Source organism: Aethalodelphis obliquidens, unplaced genomic scaffold (assembly GCF_003676395.1).
Source record: "Aethalodelphis obliquidens isolate GAN/ISIS:26980383/991018 unplaced genomic scaffold, ASM367639v1 scaffold81, whole genome shotgun sequence".
NCBI lineage: Eukaryota > Metazoa > Chordata > Mammalia > Artiodactyla > Delphinidae > Aethalodelphis > Aethalodelphis obliquidens.
In genome coordinates, this window is record NW_020838025.1 from 856,647 (window position 1) to 873,595 (window position 16,949).

General features: G+C 36.5%; 1 protein-coding gene across 1 annotated transcript in view; it reads left to right on the forward strand.

The window, feature by feature from the left end:
* Positions 1-16,949, forward strand: part of GPR149 (G protein-coupled receptor 149) — a 70,135-nt gene that overhangs the window by 10,556 nt on the left and 42,630 nt on the right. The window lies entirely within an intron of this gene.

The following is a 16,949-nucleotide window of genomic DNA, read 5'->3' on the forward strand; positions in this document are numbered from 1 at the left end:
GAATAGTAGTGGTGAGAGTGGGCAACCTTGTCTTCTTCCTGATCTTAGTGGAAATGGTTTCAGTTTTTCACCATTGAGAACAATGTTGGCTGTGGGTTTGTCATTTATGACCTTTATTATATTGAGGTAGGTTCACTCTATGCCTACTTTCTGGAGGGTTTTTATCATAAATTGGTGTTGAATTTTCTCAAAAGATTTTTCTGCATCTATTGAGATGATCATATGAATTTTCTCCTTCAATTTGTTAACATGGTTTATCATATTGATTGATTTGCATATATTGAAAAATCCTTGCACTCCTGGGATAAACCCCACTTGCTCATGGTGTATGATCCTTTTAATGTGCTGTTGGATTCTGTTTGCTAGTGTTTTATTGACGATTTTTGCATGTTCATCAGTGATATTGGCCTGTAGTTTTCTTTTTTGTGACATCTTTGTCTGATTTTGGTATCAGGGGGATGGTGGCCTTGTAGAATGAGTTTGGGAGTGTTCCTCCCTCTGCTATATTTTGGAAGAGTTTGAGAAGGATAGGTGTTAGCTCTTCTCTAAATGTTTGATAGAATTCACTTGTGAAGCCATCTTTCCTGGCCTTTTCTTTGTTGGAAGATTTTTTTTTTTTTTTTGCGGTACGCGGGCCTCTCACCATTATGGCCTCTCCCGTTGTGGAGCACAGGCTCCAGATGCGCAGGCTCAGCGGCCGTGGCTCATGGGCCCAGCCGCTCTGCAGCATGTGGGATCTTCCTGGACCAGGGCACTAACCCGTGTCCCCTGCATCGGCAGGCGGACTCTCAACCACTGCACCACCAGGGAAGCCCTGTTGGAAGATTTTTAATCACAGTTTCAATTTCAGTGCTTGTGATTGGTCTGTTTTTATTTTCTATTTCTTCCTGGTTCAGTCTCAGATGGCTGTGCTTTTCTAAGAATTTGTCCATTTCTTCCAGGTTGTCCATTTTATTGGCATATAGTTGCTTGTAGTAATCACTCATGATCCTTTGTATTTCTGCAGTCTCAGTTGTTACTTCTCCTTTTTCATTCCTAATTCTATTTATTTGGGTCTTCTCCCTTTTTTTTCTTGATGAGTCTGGCTAATGGTTTATCAATTTTGTTTATCTTCTCAAAGAACCAGCTTTTAGTTTTATTGATCTTTGCTCTCCTTTCCTTCATTCTTTTTCATTTATTTCTGATCTGATCTTTATGATTTCTTTCCTTCAGCTAACTTGGGGGTTTTTGTCCTTCTTTCTCTAATTGCTTTAGGTGTAAAGTTAGGTTGTTTATTTGAGATATTTCTTGTTTCTTGAGGTAGGATTGTATTGCTATAAACTTCCCTCTTAGAACTGCTTTTGCTGCATCCCATAGGTTTTGGGTCGTCATGATTTCATTGGCATCTGTTTCTAGGTATTTTTTGATTTCTTCTTTGATTTCTTCAGTGATCTCTTGGTTATTTAGTAGTGTATTGTTAGGCCTCCATATGTTTGTATTTTTTACAGATTTTTTCCTATAATTGATAGGTAGTCTCATAGTGTTGTGGTCGGAAAAGCTATTTGATACAATTTCAATTTTTTTAAATTTACCAAGGCTTGATTTGTGACCCAAGATATGATCTATCCTGGAAAATGTTCCATGAGCACTTGAGAAGAAAGTGTAATCTGCTGTTTTTGGATGGAATGTCTTATAAATATCAATTAAGTCCATCTTGTTTAATGTGTCATTTAAAGCTTGTGTTCCTTTTTTTATTTTCATTTTAGATGATCTGTCCATTGGTGAAAATGGGGTGATAATGTCCCCTATTATGATGGTATTACTGTTGATTTCCCCTTTTATGGCTGTTAGCATTTGCCTTATGTATTGAGGTGCTCTTATGTGGGGTGCATAAATATTTACAATTGTTATATCTTCCTCTTGGATCGATCCCTCGATCATTATGTAGTGTCCTTCTTTGTCTCTTGTAATATTCTTCATTTTAAAGCCTATTTTGTCTGATATGAGAATTGCTACTCCAGCTTTCTTTTGATTTCCATTTGCATGTAATATCTTTGTCCATCCCCTCCCTTTCAATCTGTATGTGTTCCTAGGTCTGAAGTGGGTCTCTTGTAGACAGCATATGTACAGGTCTTGTTTTTGTATCCATTCAGCCAGTCTGTGTCTTTGGGTTGGAGCACTTAATCCATTTACATTCAAGGTAATTATCAATCTGTATGTTCCTATTACCATTTTCTTAATTGTTTTGGGTTTGTTATTGTAAGTCTTTTCCTTCTCTTGTGTTTCCTGCCTAAAGAAGTTCCTTTAGCATTTGTTGTAGAGCTGGTTTGGTGGTGCTGAATTCTCTCAGCTTTTTCTTATCTGTACAGGTTTTAATTTCTCCATCAAATCTGAATGAGATCCTTACTGGGTAGAGTCATCTTGGTTGTAGGTTTTTCCCTTTCATCACTTTAAATATGTTTTGCCACTCCCTTCGGGCTTGCAGAGTTTCTGCTGAAAGATCAGCTGTTAACCTTATGGGGATTCCCTTGTTTGTTATTTGTTGCTTTTCCCTTGTGGTTTTTAATATTTTTTCTTTGTATTTAATTTTTGATAGTTTGATTAATATGTGTCTTGGTGTGTTTCTCCTTGGATTTATTCTGTGTGGGACTCTCTGTGCTTTCTAGGGTTGATTGACTATTTCCTTACCCATATTTGGGAAGTTTTCAACTGTAATCTCTTCAAATATTTTCTCAGTACCTTTTTTTTTCTCTTCTTCCTTTGGGACCCATATAATTCGAATGTTGTTGCATTTAATGTTGCCCAGAGGTCTCTGAGATTGTCCTCAATTCTTTTCATTCTTTTTTCTTTATTCTTCTCTGTGGTAGTTATTTCCACTATTTTATCTTCCAGGTCGCTTATCCGTTCTTCTGCCTCAGTTATTTGCTATTGATTCCTTCTAGAGAATGTTTAATTTCATCTATTGTGTTGTTCATCATTGTTTGTTTGCTTTTAGTTCTTCTAGGTCCTTGTTAAACGTTTCTTGTATTTTCTCCATTCTATTTCCAAGATTTTTGATCATCTTTTCTATCATTACTCTGAATTCTTTTTTAGGTAGCCTGCCTATTTCCTCTTTTTTTTTTTTTTGGTCTAGTGGGTTTTTACCTTGCTCCTTCACCTGCTGTGTGTTTCTCTGTCTTCTCATTTTGCTTAACTTACTGTGTTTGGGTTCTCCTTTTCGCAGGCTATAGGTTCGTAGTTCCCATTGTTTTTGGTGTCTGCTCCCAGTGGGTAAGGTTGGTTCAGTGGGTTGTGTAGGCTTCCTAGTGGAGGGGACTGGTGCCTGTGTTTTGGTGGATGAGGCTGGATCTTGTCTTTCTGGTGGGTAGGTCCACGTCTGGTGGTGTGTTTTGGGGTGTATGTGGCCTTATTATGATTTTAGACAGCCTCTCTGCTAATGGGTGGGTTTGTGTTCCTGCCTTGCTAGTTGTTTGGCATAGGGTGTCCAGCACTGTAGCTTGCTGGTCTTTGAGTGGAGCTGGGTCTTAGTGTTGAGATGGAGATCTCTGGGAGAGCTTTTGCCATTTGATATTACATGGAGCCAGGAGGTCTCTGGTGGGCCAATGTCCTGAACTCGGCTCTCTCACCTCAGAGCCTCAGGCCTGACCCCCAGCCAGAGCACCAAGACCCTGTCAGCCACACGGCTCAGAAGAAAAGGGAGATTAAAAAAAAAAAAAGAAAGAAAGAAAAGAAAGTTATTAAAATAGAAAAAACTATTAAAAATAAAACAGTAATAAAAAAAAAGAAGAGAAAAAGGAAGAAGAGAGCAACTAAACAAAATCAAATCCACCAATGGTAACAAGCACTGAAAAACTATACTAAAAAAAAACGGACAGTCAGAACCCTAGGACAAATGGCAAAAGCAAAGCTATACAGACAAAATCACACAAAGAAGCATACACATACACACTCACAAAAAGAGAAAAAGGAAATATATATATATATATATATGTATATATAATTTAAAAAGGAAGAGAGCAACCAAATAAATAAACAAATCTACCAATGATAATAAGCTCTAAATACTAAACTAAGATAAACATAAAACCAGAAACAAATTAGATGCAGAAAGCAAACCCCAAGTCTACAGTTGCTCCCAAAGTCCACCGCGTCAATTTTGGGGTGATTTGTTGTCTATTCAGGTATTCCACAGATGCAGGTACATCAAGTTGATTGTGGAGATTTAATCCGCTGCTCCTGAGGCTGCTGGGAGAGATTTCCCTTTCTCTTCTTTGTTCGCACAGCTCGTGGGGTTCAGCTTTGGATTTGGCTCCGCCTCTGCTTGTAGGTCTCCTGAGGGTGTCTGTTCCCCACTCAGATAGGACAGGGTTAAGGGAGCGGCTGATAAGGGGGCTCTGGCTCACTCAGGCTGGGGGGAGGGAAGGGTACAGAATGGGGAGCGAGCCTGCGGTGGCAGAGGCCAGCATGACGTTGCAACAGGCTGAGGCGCACCATGTGTTCTCCCGGGGAAGTTGTCCCTGGATCACGGGACCCTGGCAGTGGCGGGCTGCACAGGATCCCAGGAGGGGAAGTGTGGATAGTGACCTGTGCTTGCACACAGGCTTCTTGGTGGCAGCAGCAGCAGCCTTAGTGTTTCATGCCCATCTCTGTGATCCCGCTGATAGCCTCGGTTCACCCCCGTCTCTGGAGCTCATTTAGGCGGTACTCTGAATCCCCTCTCCTCGAACACCCTGAAACAATGGTCTCTTGCCTCTTAGGCAGGTCCAGAGATTTTCCCAGACTCCCTCCTGGCTAGCTGTGGCGCACTAGCCCACTTCAGGTTGTGGTCTCACAGCCAGGTGCAGTCCTCTCCCTGGGATCTGAACTCCGAAGCCCGAGCCTCAGCTCCCAGCCCCCGCCCATCCTGGCGGGTGTGCAGACAAGCCTCTTGGGCTGGTGAGTGCTTGTTGGCACTGATCCTCTGTGTGGGAATCTCTCTGCTTTTCCCTCCGCACCCCTGTTGCTGCCCTCTCCTCCGCGGCTCTGAAGCTCCCCCTGCTGCCCACCCCCCGTCCCTGCCAGTGAATGAGCTTCCTTCACAGCTCCCTCCCAGAAGTGCAGGTCCCATACCTATTCTTTTGTCCCTGGTTTTCCTTTTTTCTTTTGCCCTACCCAGGTACATGGCGAGTTTCTTGCCTTTTGGGAAGTCTGAGGTCTTCTGCCAGCATTCAGTAGGTGTTCTGTAGGAGTTGTTCCACATGTAGATGTAGTTTTGATGTATTTGTGGGGAGGAAGATGATCTCCACGTCTTACTCCTCTGCCATCTTGAAGGCGCCCCCCTATAGCAGGTTCTTATTAGTTATCTATTTTTTACACATTAGTGTATATATGTCAATCCCAATCTCCCAGTTCATCACACCACCACAGCCACCCCCCGTTTCCCCTCCTGGTGTCTATACGTTTGTTCTCTACATCTGTGTCTCTATTTCTGCCTTGAAAACTGGTTCATCTGTACCATTTTTCGAGATTCCACATATATGCGTTAATATACAATATTTGTTTTTCTCTTTCTGACTTATTTCACTCTGTATGACAGTCTCTAGGTCCATCCACGTCTCTACAAATGACCCAATTTTGTTCCTTTTTATGGCTGAGTAATATTACACTGTATATATGTACCACACCTTCTGTATCCATTTTGCCTATTAGTCTTGCTGGAACTAGTCCCTCTAATACTAAGCGAGGAAAAAAAGACCTATTCCAGAATAGACCCAAGTGAATCTTTGCAAAAACCCTGCTAAATGTTCCATCCTTTTAAGGGTTGAAGAATAGTTATATAATTTTTTTTAATTTTTATTTATTTATTTGTTTATTTATTTATTTTGGCTGCGTTGCTTCTTCGTTGTTGTACACAGGCTTCTTATTGCTGTAGCTTCTCTTGTTGCAGAGCATGGGCTCTAGGCACGTGGGCTTCAGTAGTTGCAGCATGTGGGCTCTGTAGTTGTAGCTCACGGGCTCTAGAGCGCAGGCTCAGTAGTTGTGGCACACGGGCTTAGTTGCTCTGCGGCATGTGGGAATCTTCCTGGACCAGGGATCAAATCTGTGTCCCCTGCATTGGCAGGCGGATTCTTAACCGCTGCGCCACCAGGGAAGTCCCTATATGATGTTTTATAATGAAAGAATTTGTACCTTAAGCTCATCCCATTCTTTCCTAGATTTAAGCCTGCCTGGAATGATGAGGGGTACTTCTTATTTTATTGAAATTGTAGTGTGATATTGATATAAGATTGTTCTTTCCTCCAAACGCTCATACCTGATAATTAAAGTTGCTCTTGCTTTCCACACAATTGATTTACTAGGAAAAGATATCTTTTTCTACATGACTTAATGTAAATCAGAGTCCACTTGCCCCTAATCTCTGGAATCAAAACTATAGTTTTTCAAATATCTGCTAGTAATAGTGCAGTCATTGATCACAAGTATGACCATCTAACACCAACTGTGAATATGAACAGAATAATCTGAGATTTCCTTTATTCTCCTTGATTAATTAAAACTACTAGTTTTTCTTTGATATCACCAGTTTTAAAAGTTGGATAATAAAACAAAATATATGATTAAAAATAATTATTCATAGTGTTTAGTGATTAGGTATCTCAAAAAAATCTAAATATTTGCTGTAAATTGCAAAATACAGTGAAAATTGTATTACTGACAGTATACACTGCTCAGTATTTTTAGAACAATGTGATACCCCAGCTAAGAGGGGAATCCCTACAATATCATCATCAATTTGTTCCTAAATAATCTAATCCTCCTGGTTTTCTTGCACTTAAAAATTAAGTAATATTATGAAGCATGTATGTGTGTGTATATCGCAGTAACTTGCAACTACAGTACCCTGTGTGCCACTCCCCTATTCCATCCTCATGCTCTCCCCTTAGGGGTTTCAGCTATCTTGAATCTTGCTCATGCTTACTTGTTTTACTGTTTTAACACAAATGAACGTATTTCTAACACAATATATTCCTTAGTTTGCTTATTTTGAGCTTTCTAAAGATGGTATCATTTCTGGAACTTGCTTTTTTTCCACTCAACATTACTTCATTACATTTCATGTAATGCAATGACTTCATTTTCTAATGTATTTTGTCAAAGCAGTGGGAAATGCCATCTGAGCTAACACAACATACAGCCCTCATTTAAAAGCCTGAGTTATATTTTGGAGAATATAATCAATTAAACACATCTAGAAATATGTGAAAAGATCAGACGCTGTTTACATATAAGCATGTTGTCTTATGAGAATGGTGAAGCACAACTTACACACTTCTGTAAAACAAACAAACAAAAATGCTACATGGAAAACACAAAATGTTTATCAATTCAGGTATCTTTCAACTACAAAGATTTGCTTATTAAGTATTAATATTTTAACATTTATGAAGAGCAAGTAGTTCAGGAAACTGATTTAAAATGATACTTGTAAAAAATGTTTAGTGGTTAAATAGATAATACAATATTCAGGAAAAGTAAAATTTATATTTTAAGAAACTAATTAAATGAAATACTATCATAAATTTAAAACAACAGTAAGAAGTCCTTATGCCACAGGCTGATGTTATTGGTATGACTTTCCCTTAGCAAAATCACCTGTGGACCTAAAGATTAACATTATAACAAAAATACATTTAGAGTTGAAAAGCTTATGACAACTTTTCCTCTGACCAAAGACTGGTTTTAACTCTTACCCTATTCTTCACCAACAGATATTTCATGGGAGTAGGTGGTGACTTAGAAAGCACTTTCTTTTCATCCTTTTCTTCCAAGTTCCTTCTTTGCTCTGAAAGCAAAGTTAACTTATGTATCTTACAGTGGTACAATAAACTGATACTCTAATAACTCTATGAAAACACTATCTCTTTTTATTTTCTATGGTTGTACTTTCAAATATTTAGGTTCAGTTTATCAGTTCATATCTAATGGTACTACATTGAATTGCATATGTTCTTTGTTTTTAGGCTATAAAAAAAAGCAGGTTTGATTTAAAATGTATTTAATGAGCCTTACTATATTTTTACAATACACATTGCTTAATTTTTTTTAGAGTTTATGTGAGTAAACAAATTCTCAGTATATCTTGTTGGAAATCCTGGTAGGAGTGAGAGTGTCAGATCAAGGTTAAATTATAAAGGAAATGGGAGTAGAATGGCTTCAGTAGGTTTAAATGTGATCCAATAAAATGTGTCACAGGTGAGAGTGTTTGTAAGACTAAAACTGTGTTACACTTAGCCACACAATCACTTCTTTTTGGACCCCTAGTAGGTAGAGTCCTAAGCAGTTTACTGTTTAAAAATTCAGAAAAAATAGTCAGAAATGCCAGAGTTCTTCGGTTACAAAGTTTTAATGTGGTCGCCATGGTATGACTGTTCCTCAAGTGAATAATGATTTTCCACAACCCCAAAGTTTTGTCATCTATGAATAAAGAAAAATGTACTTATAAAATAATTTACTAACTTATGGGAGATCATTCTAATTTTCTCTTTTAATACTAAGCTCATCAAGTTATCCATGGATCCCGTTTTCTTTTGTTTTAATGTGTTGTCTCAGAGCTCTAGAAACTCACTTATTACTGTAAATCAGAAGCAAAGATATGCTGTCACTATGTCACTTAGTCCCACTAATAATTCTGTATCATCATAGTATTTGAAAGATGAAAGGTCCTTCACTATGCCAATAGAATATAGCCAACCAGATTCTGAAAAAATCCTTCTCAAATGAGAGTCAAATGGGGGAAGTGATTGCTTTTGAATTAGCTACACACCATTTAGTATAAGGATGAATAAACCAACAGAACTAACTTTACGGTCACTGGGGAATCAAAGAAATTTAATTTTTCTTTTAAGGAAAATGATTTAACTATCTAAAATTAACTATCTAAAAATAGTTTTACAAATTAAAGTTGTGTTTGTTCACAGAGTTCAGGGGCAATATTGGTTTCTGTAATCTTTTTTTAATATTATTATTTCTTTAAATCCTTTTCATAGAAAACTATAGAAAGCAAATGCCTATTTAACTGATTTTGGGTTCTTTAGATCCGAGCTTCTCAAACTTTAATGTGCAAATAAGTCAAATGGGGATCTTGTTAAAGTGTAGATTATGATTGAGTAGATCTGAGATAGGGTCTGAGATTCTGCATTTCTGACAAACCCCCAGGTGACTGGTGCAAAATCAAAGTCTCATCCCAGACCTACAGAATCAGTAATGTGTATCTGAACCAACCCCAGTTTAAGTACTTAATTTAAGTACTTCTTTCTAAAATTTAAGAAGTACAGTTTTAACATCTAATCACTAGGAGATGGATACTAGTTTAAAGAGTGGGGCAAAATCAATCCTCTTCATTTAACATATGCCCCATAAAGTGAAATAAGACTTGAAGAAGATACCCTAGTATGCATATCTCTTTCCTCTCCCTAAAAAAAGTGCATCTTCTCTTTTCATTTTAAAAAATAAACTATTTTCCTGTGACACTGTCAGCTTGATAATTGCAAATGCTGAAACTTGTTCTCTGAGTAATTTTTGACATTTTTAACTGAAGTGACTAGGAGAAAAACTTACTTATCACCTCCTATTTGTAGCCTCAAGGCAAAGATGTAGCCTCATCCTAACACAAAATGAGTGTTTGGAATATAGATATTTTATATTTAGCTACATCCGTTTGTTTGGAGTGGTTAGTTCCACTCACTGTTCAGAGACCTGAAAAATTGTTATACTGCTTTCTTTTTTCAAAACATTTATAATCCTTATTTTTTATGATTATAAGGTAATATAATTATTGTAGAAAATTTAGAAATTGCTGATAAGCAAAGAAAAACCCACTTCTAACCACCCAGAGTTAATCACTGTTTACATTTTATCATATAAAACTTTAGGCTCTTTCCTAAGCATATATTTTCACTTTTGACAAAAATGGGATCATATTGCATGTACTGTTTTGGCATCTGCTTTGTCCACTTAAGAGTATAATTTTCACCTGATTTAAATTGTTTGAGTCATTTGTGTGATTATCTGGTATAGTTTAGATTGGCTATTTAGAGTGTGATTTAAAACTCATTCACAAATGTAAATTTGTTCTCAAGTATTTAAAGTCTTGAAAGTTGAAACGAAGGGAATTTCATTGTAAACTAATTTGAATATTTCATAACAGATTTTGTGATCCTCACAGCATGTATCATTTGCTGAAATGAAGTAAAATTGAGCTAACTGTTCACTTTCTATGGATTCAAGGGGATTAGCATTGGGTCAAAGCTTGTGTAGAATCCTATAATTCACTTTTTAAGCTAAGGATTCTGTTAATATCCTCAAAACAGCCTCATGGTTTAAGGAGGCCTTACAGGCTATGTGTTGGAATTGCCCAGTTATGGCTTGAATCTCTTCTACAACTCCTGTTGAGTGTTATCCCTTATTTGAACTCAAATGGCTGGAAACACATTTTTAAAACATTTTATTATGAACTAATTTTAGAGTTACAAAACAGTTTTTTAAATAGTATGAGAGTTCTAATATATCCTTCATCCAGCTTCTATTAATGTTAACATGTTACATGATGATAATGTAATTATTAGGGAATTAATAACCAATTTATAGACCTTATTTCAGTTTTGCCAGCTGTCCTGCTGATGTCTTCTTTCTGGTCCAGAACCTGATCCTCAGTTCCTTACTGCATTTGTTGTCATGTCTCCTCAGATTCTTCAATCTATAGCAGTTCCACAGTCTTTCTGTGTCTTAGATTTTGACAGTTTTGAAGACAACCAGCCAGTTTGTTTTGTTTTGGTTTATTTCCGGAATATCCTTCAATTTGCAATTAACATATGCTTATTAATCAATTGAGCTTATGCATTTTTGACAAGAATAACACAGAAGTGATGTTTGCCCTTCCCAGCACATCATATCAAGAGGTACATGATGTTGATATGTCTTATGATGGTGATGTGAACTTTGAGCACTTAGTAGAGGTGAGGTCTGCCAGATTTCTCCATGTAGTTACTATTTTTCCCTTTGTAATTTATAAGTATCTTGTAGGGAGATATTTTTAGGCTATGCAAATATTCTGTTTCCTATCATACTTTTGCCCACTAATTTTAGCATTAATGATGAACCTTGCCTGTAACAATTATTATGTGAAGGTGATTTTCTATTTTTATAATTTCTTCTATATTTATTATTGGAATTCTCCTGTAAGAAAAAGTTATCTCTTCTCCTCTGTTTACTTATTTGTATCAGTATGAGATCATAGGTATTTATTTTAATCTATAGGTTATTAGCTGTACTATTATTTATTTTATTACTCCAATTATCCTAAATTTGGCCATTGGGAGCTTCTTCAAGTTGATGCCTTTATCCTCAACATGCCATTCTCATCTTTTTGAGCACTTCCTTACTTTCTAGCAACACAAGATATTCCAGCCTCATTTTGTATTTTCCCTGACCCATCCCTAAAATCAACCATTTTTCCAAGGAGTTCTAGTCACTTTTGTTAGAGAATGGGATTTAGAAACCAACATCTGAGTATGCTTATTGTTACAGAGGTGTCTTATTTCTAGACCCTATCATTGGACAGATCTATGAAATACATATATATGTGCTCATGTAGAAATCTATATTTCTATATCAGTTTCTCTGTATAAATCATTTAAAACCATGAGTTTACACTGATAGTTCCAAGTCCAATCAAATACCACAGAATTCATTCACACCTTTCCCTTTTCTTACTTATTACTTCTTTTTCTGACAGTGAGGAAACTGGTTCTCATTCTCTACAAATTTCTGTACTTATCTGCTTAATCCTGGTATACACATAAAGTAGTTTTAGAATTGCTAACCCACACCACTGTGGGAAAAAAATATTAACTAGGGTATAATAGTTGTGTATAGTTCTTTTTATCTTTAACCTTACAGTTTATCGTCACAATACAATCTTCTACATTTATTAGGTTAGTTATTTTCATTTCCATTCCCTTCATTTTATATTACATTTTGAGTTCTTTTGATTCATTTTGATTTTGATTATTTATGTTTAAGTATGTGAAATTATTACCATGTTTCCAAGAGTCGGAACTATAGAAAAGGTATACCATCCTCCCTCATTCCTTTTTCCCTGTTCTCGCTTTACCATTCTTACCACCCTGTTCCCACCTATCCCCTGTAAGTAACCAATATCATACTTTCTAGTTTAATCTTCCTGTATGTCTTTTTGCACAATGAACAGATACATGCATATCTTCTTATATCTTCTTCTTCCTTACATATACTCTTTCTCACTTTGCTTTTTTCACAAAATAATATATCCTAGAAGTCATTCCATATCAGTTCATAGAGATCTTCCTCATTCTTTTTATAGCTGCATGATAATCCATAGTGTGGATACACCATAGTTATTTCAACCACTCTCTTATATGGACCTTAGATTGTTTCTTATATTTTGCAATTAAAAATAATATTGCAGTGAATAACCTCATGCAAAAGTATTTTCATATGGTTGGAAGTGTATCTTTAGGATAAATTCCTAGAATTAGAATTTCTGGGTCAAAAGTTAAGTGTAATTTTGTTAGAAATAGTCATAAAAGTTTGCACTGCCACCAGCAATGTATAACAGAAGACCCTTTTCCCCACCACCTCAGTAATAGCATATATTACCATGCTTTTTAATTTTTGCCAGTCTGATAGTAGAGAAATACTATCTCAGGTTGTTTTAACTTATATTTATATAATTATAAGTGAGTTTAAATGGGTTTCATTTGTTTAAGAGCCTTTTTTATCTTTTAATTTTTTGTAAACTGTTTTTATCGCTTTTCCATTTTTCTATTGGAGTTTTGTCCCTTTATCCTTCAATTTTTAAAAGTTCTTTATATATTAGGGATATTAGTTTTTTGTGATATATATTGCAAATATTTTTTCCTAGCTTGTCATTTGTATTTTAACTTTACTTATGCTGTTTTTTAGCATGCACAATTTTAAAATTTGTTTATAGTAAAATCTATCAATTTTTTTATTTACTTGCATCTGGATTTTGTCATAGTTAGAAAGCCAGTTTTATTTTTTATTTTATTTTTTTAAATTTTATTTTATTGAAGTATAGTTGATTTACAATGTCATGTTAGTTTCAGGTGTACAGCACAGTGATTCAATTTAAAGAAGTTAAAAATAAAGTTTGTCCAGATGATTCTGATGAGCACCCATCACCCTAGGCCTCTCATGTGCCCTGCTTCTGCCTCTTGGGCCCACCCAGAACCATTCTGTTACCGCTCCCACTTGCTGTTAATGAAATATGGTTATCCAGTTCTTCACATTGCTGTCCTTTCTCATTTATGCTAACTAAATATTGTTACTTTCCTCAGCCTTTCTCGTGATAAATTCACTTACAGTAGCCCATAGGCTTTAATTATGTAAAACCTAGAATCAAACAATGTTCAAGCTGTCTTTTCTTCTTCACTCTGTGAGCTACACTTCTCTTAATGCATCTTAAGGTCAAATTCACTTATTCGGCAGCCATATCACACTGCTGGGGTGTTTAACATCAGCTAACAACACCCTTAAGCCCTTTTGCTCATGCTGCTGCTTAGACTACCTTTGTAGTCTATTGTTTAGACTCAATCTTATCTCTGTTCAATTTCATCTAGTTCCACTTAGTTAACTCTTCCATTATTTTCAATAACCTTTTCTAATGCCATCAAAATGCTTTCAGATACTGATTCTAAGACCTGACTTCTATGCTGTAATTCCCAAATTTGTATCACCCATGGATTTAATAAATCACCCTTCATTTTTTTTTTTTTTTTTTTGCGTTACGCAGGCCTCTCACTGTTGTGGCCTCTCCCGTTGCGGAGCACAGGCTCTGGACGCGCAGGCTCAGCGGCCATGGCTCACAGACCTAGCCGCTCCACAGCATGTGGGATCTTCCCAGACCGGGGCACGAACCAGTGTCCCCTGCATCAGCAGGCGGACTCTCAACCACTGCGCCACCAGGGAAGCCCCACCCTTCATATTTTTATATAAACTGTTGACTAAAAATGTGGGGCAAGACAGGGCCAAAGAAAGAGGCCTGCTGTACACCACCAGAAACAAGTCCCTCCTTTAGTTTGGTTTATTTAAAAACACCTTTAGTATTGTGGTTCCAATAGTTATTAATCTCTTTAGTTACCCTTGCAATCAATATATTTTTACCCTCTCTTGTTCACATGGGTGTAATTAGTATATTATGCGATGCTTTAATGAAACACTAATATAAAATTTTCTAACACATCTCTTTTATCTGCCATTAATTCGTTTATTTATTCAATAAATATTATTAATAAAAACACTATGGATATAAAGATATAAGCTTCCTGCCTTCAAGTTAGGAAGTAGACTTTCAAGCAAATAGCTGAGACTCAGTGAGAAAAGAGTGGACAGAATACAGACGATGCATTTTTAGACCATGGAGGATGGAGTGATTATGTCCAGCAACCATGAGGAAGAAAGGAATTGTTCTATTAAGACATGGTTTTAGTAAACTAATACTGTGTCATCATCTTAAATCTTCTTTTTTTTTTTGGCACTCAAACTCTATCTTTTCATCAAGTAAATCTTAGAAATGTCCCAGGAATTGATGTAAATATTACTTGTCTAGTTTGTTGATTTCATTTCTTTCCATTTGAAAAAGGAGAAACATTTGCACATTTCCAGTGTTCGATTTCCCGTCTGCATAAAGGTCATCAACCGTGTTTATATACAACTTTTCCTGGAAACTTTGAACATGATTCTTTTGAGGGATTAATCTTGCAGTCTTGCAGTAACAAGTTTCTCCCCTATTATTTGTTTTCTTTTTTTTTTCATATTTTTTTTCTCACATCTTCATTGGAGTATAAATGCTTTACAATGTTGTATTAGTTTCTACTGTACAACAAAGTGAATCAACTATATGTATACATATATCCCCATATCCCCTCCCTCTTGAGCCTCCCACCCACCCTCCATATCCCGTCCTACTAGGTTGTCACAAACCACCAAGCTAATCTCCCTGTGCTATGCAGCAGCTTCCCACTAGTCATCCATTCCCACTTCATCCCAGCTTCCCCTTCCACCCCATACCCTCAAGTCCATTCTCTACATCTACGTCTTTATTCCTGCCCTACCACTAGGTTCATCAGTACTGCTTTTTTAAGTTACATATATATTCATTAGCATACATTATTTGTTTTTCTCCTTCTGACTTACTTCACTCTGTATGACAGTCTCTAGTTCCATCCACCTCACTACAAATAACTCAGTTTTGTTCCTCTTTATGGCTGAGTAATATTCCATTGTATATATGTGCCTCATCTTTATCCAATCATCTGTTGATGGACACTTAGGTTGCTGCCATATCCTGGCTATTGTAAATAGAGCTGCAATGAACATATTGGTACATGTCTCTTTGAATTATGGTTTTCACAGGGTATATGCCCAGTAGTGGTAATATGGTAGTTCTATTTTTAGTTTTTTAAGGAACCTCCATAATGTTCTCCATAGTGGCTGTATCAATTTACATTCCCACCAACAGTGCAAGAGGGATCCCTTTTCACCACACCCTCTCCAACATTTATTGTTTGTACATTTTTTTGATGATGGCCATTCTGACCAGTGTGAGGTGATACCACATTGTGGTTTTGATTTGCATTTCTCTAATGATTAGTGATGTTGAGCATCTTTTCATGTATTTGTTGGCCATCCATATGTCTTCTTTGGAGGAATGTTTATTTAGGTCTTCCACCCATTTTTGGATTGGGTTTTCTGTTTTTTTGATATTGAGCTGCATGAGCTACTTATATATTTTGGAGAGTAATCCTTTTTCCGTTGCTTCATTTGCAAATATTTTCTCCCATTCTGAGAGTTGTCTTTTCATCTTGTTTATGGTTTCCTTTGCTGTGCAAAAGCTTTTAGTTTCATTAGGTACCATTTGTTTATTTTTGTTTGTTTTTATTTCCATTTTTCTAGGAGGTGGGTCAAAAAGGATCTTGATGTGATTTATGTCATAGAGTGTTCTGCCTGTGTTTTCCTCTAAGAGTTTTAGTGTCTGGTCTTACCTTAAGGTCTTTAATCCATTTTGAGTTTATTTTTGTGTATGGTGTCAGGGTGTGTTCTAATTTCATTCTTTTACCTGTAGCTGTCCAGTTTTCCCAGCACCACTTATTGAAGAGGCTGTCTTTTCCCCATTGTATATTCTTGCTTCCTTTATCAAAGATAAGTTGACCATATGTGTGTGGGTTTATCTCTGGGCTTTCTATCCTGTTCCATTGATCTATATTTTAATTTTTGTGCCAGTACCATACTGTCTTGATTACTGTAGCTTTGTAGTATAGTCTGAAGTCAGGGAGCCTGCTTCCTCCAGCTCCGTTTTTCTTTCTTAAGATTGGTTTGGCTATTCGGTGTCTGTTGTGTTCCCATACAAATTGTGAAATTTCTTGTTCTATTTCTGTGAAAAATGCCATTGGTATTTTGATAGGGATTGCATTGAACCTATAGATTGCTTTGGGTAGTGTAGTCATTTTCACAATATTGATTCTTCCAATCCAAGAACATGGTATATCTCTCCATCTGTTTATGTTATCTTTGATTTCTTTCATCAGGGTTTTATAGTTTTCTGAGTACAGGTCTTTTGCCTCCTTAGGTAGGTTTATTCCCAGGTATTTTATTCTTTTTGTTACAGTGGTAAATGGAACCGTTTCCTTAATTTCTCTTTCTGATATTTTGTTGCTAGTGTATAGGAATGCCAGAGATTTCTGTGCATTAATTTTGTATCCTGCAACCTTACCAAATTCATTGATTAGTTCTAGTAGTTTTCTGGTGGCATCTTTAGGATTTTCTATGTATAGTGTCATGTCATTGGCAAATAGTGACAGCTTTACTTCTTCTTTTCCAATTTGTATTCATTTTATTTCTTTTTCTTCTCTGATTGCTATGGCTAGGACTAC